The sequence below is a fragment of the Fragaria vesca genome, linkage group LG3 (assembly GCF_000184155.1).
Source record: "Fragaria vesca subsp. vesca linkage group LG3, FraVesHawaii_1.0, whole genome shotgun sequence".
Taxonomy (NCBI): domain Eukaryota; kingdom Viridiplantae; phylum Streptophyta; class Magnoliopsida; order Rosales; family Rosaceae; genus Fragaria; species Fragaria vesca.
Genome location: NC_020493.1, coordinates 63,922 through 71,169, shown reverse-complemented (window position 1 = coordinate 71,169; position 7,248 = coordinate 63,922). Strand labels below are relative to the sequence as shown.

Sequence of the window (7,248 nt, the reverse complement as noted above, 5' to 3'; positions counted from 1 at the left end):
GGCAAGAATATTTGGAGTTGATCAAACTCAAGGATGCACTAGAAGGATTGTCGGAACTTAGTAAGTGCAGAACTTTGTGCATTTCTGTATATGCAAGTGATACCAATATTCTCACACCATATTTGTACTAACATTTTTTTATGGATGCTGTTGGTTTAAAGTGGTTATATGTCTCCAGAGTATGCAATGCATGGACAGTTCTCAGTGAAGTCTGATGTGTATAGTCTTGGTGTCTTAATCTTAGAGATTGTAACAGGCAAGAAAAACACTAGTTTCTATCAATCAGACCGTGGCGAAGATCTCTTGACCTATGTGAGTTCAAGACTATAAATTAGACATTTTAATTAATTTCATGCATTAACTTTTAAGTATATTCTGTTAATGATTATTATTACATTCGAATGGTTGCAACATCTTGAGGGCTCATACAAAAAAATTGCAGGCTTGGAAACATTGGAGGGACGGGACGCCTGAAGAATTGTTGGATTCAAGTCTGAGAGGTTCTTACGCAAGAAATGAAGTAACCAGATGTATCCATATTGGTTTACTGTGTGTTCAGGAAGATCCAGAGGAGAGACCTACAATGCAAACCATAGTTCTCATGCTAAGCAGTTACTCTATCAGTATGCCATTGCCTGAAAAGCCAGCGTTTTTCCTGCATAGTAAAGGAGATTTGAACATGCCATCAGTAGCCACGGGAGCATCAGATCAACCCACTAGCAGCTCAGTCTCATATTCTGTTAATGAAGCTTCAATTACTGAATTATTCCCTCGATAATGTGAGTAATATCTAGCACAACAAACTGTTGAGAAGGGATGACACCTTTCATAGTGTTTGCTTCGAGTCTACCTTGTAGTTTTCTGATGCTTAAGTTTGCGCTTTTGATGTATGAAATTTCCACCTTTGGACATTGAAGAAACTATCTTGTATTGAATAAAAAAAACAAAAAGAACAAAAATGTAACCATATATTGGATTACTTGCTGCTCATCCATCTAGCAGGCCTACAGTGCAATGTAATTGCTTATGTACCTATTCTGCACGGCTGTACTGCGTCTTTACCTCAAGAGGAACCATTTTCCTTCAAATTATAACAGAACATGAACATGTCGAAGATCGCTCTGGAGTCTTATTGATCTCGCTATCAGCAAGTTAATACCTTAGAATCAGTAAACAAGGTGTACATTATGCCACGCATTTCCAGATCAAAAGAAAATCATGTTTGTTGTGGGGATGTCACTGGAATTCCTTGACGAATACGACTGCTGTTAGGTTTTGGAAAGTTCAGAGGAAATTTCTCTTTTCTGAGTTTCAGTATCTTGTTTAATTTTGATCATAAATAAGGTCTCTATGTACAGTTGGAAATCAAAGAAAGACCAAGCTTTGCCCACAAAAAGTGATTGACACGCTCTGGTCTTCACATCTTTACTTTGGAAAAGGTTTCTCTATAGCTTTTGTAGGTCTCCGTTGAATATTCTGGAGTTGATCTCACATTTCTGTGAATCTGTCATGTTTTCATATCCAGATGGAGTTATACATCAATGTAATCAGTACCTCAAATATGGATCAACAGCAGTACTATCTCATTAATTCGATGCCAAAACGATGTATGTATTTAGCATTTACTAATAAAGTAGTCTGAGGTTCACATCCAAAACCAATTGGCAATGAATGGAGTCATATTCCCGATGTGGGATTGATATCTCAACACGCCCCCACACGTGTGGCGAATTTTCAAGCCTAACACGTGGACAACATTTTGGGTGACATAGAGTGCGTGTGGCCTTTGGACTTCACACGTGGACATGGGTAACCCGCCCTGATACCATGATAAAGCAGTTTGGGGTTCACATCCAAAACCAATTAGCAATTAATGGATGGAGTGACCCAACTTATTAACCCACAAGCAATGTCTCATATTCCCGATGTGGGATTGATATCTCAACATTTACACGTGTTAGTTTTTAGTTTATTACACTTCTTTCATGATCATTTTATATTAATCTAGATTAGTCTAGTAACTCTAGACTTCCATTGACTTCTCTAGACATCTTGATCAATGTAGAAGATTCTAGATATGTTTCAATGCACATTAGTTTCTAACACTCCTCTTTAATGTGCATTGATGATGCTCCGAGCAATCTCATAGTAGTTCACGTCTCGGTCTTGGAAGTGCCTTGACGATGATCTCGCTCTTGCCTTCGTCTTCCATAGCATACCTTCGTCGGCATTGTTTTTTCGTGGCCTTCCTTCGGCATCCTTCTTTCGGAGCCTTTCTTCGGCATCCTTCTTACTTGGCCGTTCTTCGGCATCATTCTTGATTAGCCTTTTGTCGGCATTATTCTTTGGTAGCCTTTGTTCGGCCTTCTTCTTTTTCTTTGCATCTTTGTATATGTTTCGTCTTGAACTTCTTTTTTGATTTGGTTGACTTTGTGGAGTCTTCGGCTGCTTCTTCTCTCGGACAATGTTTTTCTTCTTGACCTCTGCTTTCATGGCCATGCCTTGCCATTGAAGTGGAAAGCTTCTATTTTTCATCCTTTTCCTTTTGTCTTGACAATATCTCCATTTCCCAATTTTCACTTGTGACTTTCTTGTAGTCTTCAGCTTAGAGAAATTGTTCTTGTCTCCTGACATATGATTGCTGCAGCCGCTGTCGACGTACCACTTTTTATTTTCTCTTCATCCGCCGTGTCATGACGAGTATAAAAGAGATGCTCCTCCTGCTCATTTTCTCTTGAAAAATTTGCTCGGTGGCTTTTCTTGAAGAAACAATCTTCTTCTTTATGGTTATTCTTTTTGCAAATTCCACAAGGAGGATATTTTCTTTTCTCGAAATCTTTTTTATTTACCCAATATTTGGGTTTTTCTCCTCCTTTAGAAAATTCATCAAATTTTCTTTCATTTTTCTGAGATCGTAGATTGATTTTAGTCCAGAATGCTTTCTCTATAGGAATTTCATTCTGATTACTCAATCTTTTTTCAAATGTTTCTAGAGAGCCTATTAATTCTATTGCCGATGGCAATCATTATTGGATCATATTTTTCAGTGAGACTAATGAGTATTTTTTTTCTACTACTCTAGTCTCACTGATATTTTCTCCATAGGCTCTTAATTGATTTACTATTTCCTTGAGTCGGGAATAGTAATCTTTTACGATCTCAGATTCTTTCATTTTTAAATTTTCTAAATCTCTTCTCATAGTCTGTAATTTTACAGAACGTACCTTTGCAGTTCCTTGGAACTCCTCCTGTAGTAGATCCCAACCTTCTTTTGATGTTGTGGCTCCCATGATTCTTGAGAAATTTGTGCCCATCACCACTAATAGCTTCCGCACCAATACGATAGTGATTGTGGTAATAAACCACAAACTCTAATAGTGGTATTAAACCCACAACCAATTTCTAATAGTGGTATCATAGCCACTTCTAAAAGTGGCTCTGATACCACTGTTAGTTTTTAGTTTATTACACTTCTTTCATGATCATTTTATATTAATCTAGATTAGTCTAGTAACTCTAGACTTCCATTGACTTCTCTAGACATCTTGATCAATGTAGAAGATTCTAGATATGTTTCAATGCACATTAGTTTCTAACAACACGCTTTTCTCAATCAGTTAGTTGAGAAAAAAGCAAAACGAAGAACATGAAAACTTATTCAAGGACTTTTCTCAAGCATCTCAGCTAATTTCCAGCACTCATTATTCTTCGGCGACTTTCAACCTCCCTGGTATTCACTCCTGTCAATTTCTAGATATAACCTTTAAACACGGCAGGTCAACAATTTTTTTAATATATGGTAATAGGGAGTAATCATCATGATTCAGAATAGCAGATTATCATAATGCCTTCTTCTTCTTCTCATGTGTTTGTGTTGTTCACCGTTCTTGGTTTCCTTAGCCTCAGCATCGAAGCAGAAATTAATTACAGTCACATTTGGTGTCCCTCAGACACCGCAAATTTCACTTCCAACAGCACCTACGAGTCCAATCTCAATCTCCTCTTCTCCTATCTCGCCTCCAACGCAACCAATGACCTCGGATTCTACAACACCACAGTCGGCGGCCAAGGCCCCGGCACGGATGTCTACGGATCATTTAGTTGCCGTGGCGATGTGACCCCTGAAAAGTGCCAAGAATGTGTGTCTACTATAGCCAGAAATGGAGTCCCAAAGGATTGCGCCATGAGAAAAAGCTCAGTAATATGGTATGACATCTGCATGGTACGCTACTCAGACACATCCTTCTTTGGAAACGTGGAGAGATCACCGATGATTTACGCGTGGAACACTGCAAATATCACCGAGCCTGACCGCTTCATGCAGCTGCTGGGACAAACTATGAACAGCTTGGCGGATCTTGCTGCTGATGCACCGAAAAAATTCGCAACAAAAGAAGTGAGCTTCACAGATTTTGATCTGTTGTACACCCTTGTGCAGTGCACAGCAGACCTGTCGAGCCAAAGTTGTTATAGTTGTCTTCGAGCATCTATTTCATTTCTTCCAAATTGTTGTAATGGAAAGCAAGGGGGAACCGTCCTAGTTCCTAGTTGTGATATTCGACATGAAGTCTATCCATTTTATGAAGTTCAAGCTGCCACACCGCCACCAGCGCCATCGCCACCATCACCGCTTCTTCCTCCCCCTCCCCCAGGTTCAGTAACGAGACCTGATCAAGGTAAAATGAATATACAGCAGGACCATAGCTTTATGTAACATGTTTTGTCTCATACTCTCATTTCTATAGTTGCATTAATCTTAATATTTACTCTATGCAGGAAATAATGACCAAATCTCACCCTTAACCATAGTGGCCATTGTTGTTCCAATTGCCATAGTTCTTTTCTTGGTAGGCTGTTTTTTCTTAAAAAGAAAGACAAGGAAGAAGTATGATGCTGTACAAGAGAAAAATGGTAACATGCATGAAATTACTACTTTAGAGTCTTTGCAGTTTGACTTGGCTACCATAGAAGCAGCCACAAACCGGTTCTCTGTTAATAACAAGTTAGGCGGAGGTGGCTTTGGAGAGGTCTACAAGGTAACTGTGATTTGAATTCGTGAACATGATGAATTTGAAAAGAGAAGTTAATTAAAATGGGGTATGTGAGCTCATATATAAAAGAGTGCTTGAGATATTGGTTACTAGTCTACTACATTAATTTTCAGGGCACACTACGTAATGGGCAAGAGATAGCTGTGAAGAGGCTATCTAAAAGCTCCGGGCAAGGTGTCATGGAGTTTAAGAATGAGGTTGTTTTGGTGGCCAAGCTTGAGCACAGAAACTTAGTGAGGCTGCTGGGGTTTTGCTCTGAAGGAGAAGAAAAGATACTTGTTTATGAACTTGTGAAGAACAAAAGCCTTGACCACTTCTTATTCGGTATGTGCATGGCTAGCTTGTAAACTTGTAAGAAGTATAATCTTCATGCGACGATTGTGATTTACTTATTGCAACCTGATAACCTTTTTGCTGACATACATGGAAACAGACTCGGACAATCGAGGAAAGTTAGATTGGTCAAGCAGATACAAGATTATCAGTGGGATTGCTAGAGGGATTCTCTATCTCCATCAAGATTCTCGACTTACAATCATACATCACGATCTCAAAGCAAGCAACATATTGTTAGATGGGGAAATGAACCCAAAAATAGCAGATTTTGGCATGGCAAGAATATTTGGAGGTGATCAAACTCAAGGAAATACCAGAAGGATTGTTGGAACTTAGTAAGTACAAGAATTTGCATTGATTGTATTCATATATAATTGATATCACTGGTATTATACTATGTCTCTGCTAGTACTAACATATTGCTTTATTGATGTTGCCGATTAAAGTGGTTACATGCCTCCAGAGTATGCAATGCGCGGACAGTTCTCGGTGAAGACTGATGTGTACAGTCTTGGTGTCTTGATCTTAGAGATTGTAACCGGCGAGAAGAACACTGGCTTTCAATCCGAACGGGGCGAATACCTCTTGACCTATGTGAGTATAAGTTGAATTCAGATATTTGAGTAAGTAAATAAATTTTTTCAAGATTGCAAGTTTGTTACATTCTAATGCATTCATGAAAAAAAAAAAAAAAAAAAAACAATTCTAGGCTTGGAACCATTGGAGGGATGGGACGCCAGAAGAGTTGCTGGATCGAAATCTAAGACGTTCTTATTCAAGAAATGAAGTAACCAGATGTATCCACATTGCTTTACTGTGTGTTCAAGAAGATCCAGAGAAGAGACCTACAATGCAAACCGTAGTTCTCATGCTAAGCAGTTACTCGGTTACTATGCCATTGCCTCAAAAGTCAGCATTTTGCCTACTTAGTACAGAAGAAATGAGGATGCCATCAGTAACATCTGAATCATTAAACCAACACTCTAGCAATTCAGCTTGTTCAGTTAATGAAGCATCAATTTCTGAATTGTACCCTCGTTAAAGCTAACTAGCAGTAATGTACGTACCCTCTCCTAAATCTTGTATACAAATACGTACCATAATTTCGTATACGCGAGGTTGAATCCGTGTTGTTGTATATATACTCAAGTTGCATGCTCCTCTTGAATGAGCATCTTTAATAAAGACGAGGGTGCAGGAATCAAATGTCATTTCAGGAAGTACATTGTTAGAATCTGCTTGTGTAAGGCCAGAAAACACAGAGAGTACACAGACACACAGCAGAGGAAGTAATGTGATGATGATGAGCTAAATATTAAACTTGGTTGAGAGAAAACTCACCGGAGAAAAACTCATCTTTCTGTTGTAAATAGTTATTACTTAGTGGACATTCTTGTAATTAGCCGACTAGGGTTGTTATTGTAATTTATGTCATGGTCTCATCTCTATATAAGAGATGGTTCCCTACTCAATACTATTCATATATTCTCTCATTCTCTTGGTTGTTTCTCTCCTTTCTCAATCTATTCCTTTTGTTTTACAACACGTTATCAGCACGAATAGTTCTAACACTGAGATAGTTTTATGCAGCATGAAAAATTTCGAAGATTGTTGAAGAAGGAGCATATATCATTCAATCTGCTACTTTGCGACATTGATCACAAATAAGCTATTGGATTGACTGAGAAGCTATGTATGAACAACCTTCTCAGCTCTGCACAATTAGAATGAAGATCCATTCATTCTACATCAAGTAATGTTTTCTATATTCTAATTTTAATGCATGTTTTCAATCCTTGATTATATGAACAAATCATCATGAAGCATGAACCATATTCCGTTTATAATTTTGAAATTTGTA

General features: G+C 38.3%; 1 pseudogene across 1 annotated transcript in view; it reads left to right on the top strand.

The window, feature by feature from the left end:
* Nucleotides 1-6,429, top strand: part of LOC101313101 — an 8,238-nt pseudogene extending 1,809 nt beyond the window's left edge. The window contains exons 4-12 of the transcript XR_184342.1: nt 1-60; nt 162-312; nt 443-765; nt 3,901-4,676; nt 4,777-5,036; nt 5,165-5,375; nt 5,485-5,722; nt 5,834-5,981; nt 6,097-6,429. The exon at nt 1-60 is cut by the window's left edge and continues 329 nt beyond it. The product of XR_184342.1 is annotated as a cysteine-rich receptor-like protein kinase 25-like (transcript). The remainder of the gene's footprint in view (nt 61-161; nt 313-442; nt 766-3,900; nt 4,677-4,776; nt 5,037-5,164; nt 5,376-5,484; nt 5,723-5,833; nt 5,982-6,096) is intronic.
* Nucleotides 6,430-7,248: the final 819 nt, after the last annotated feature.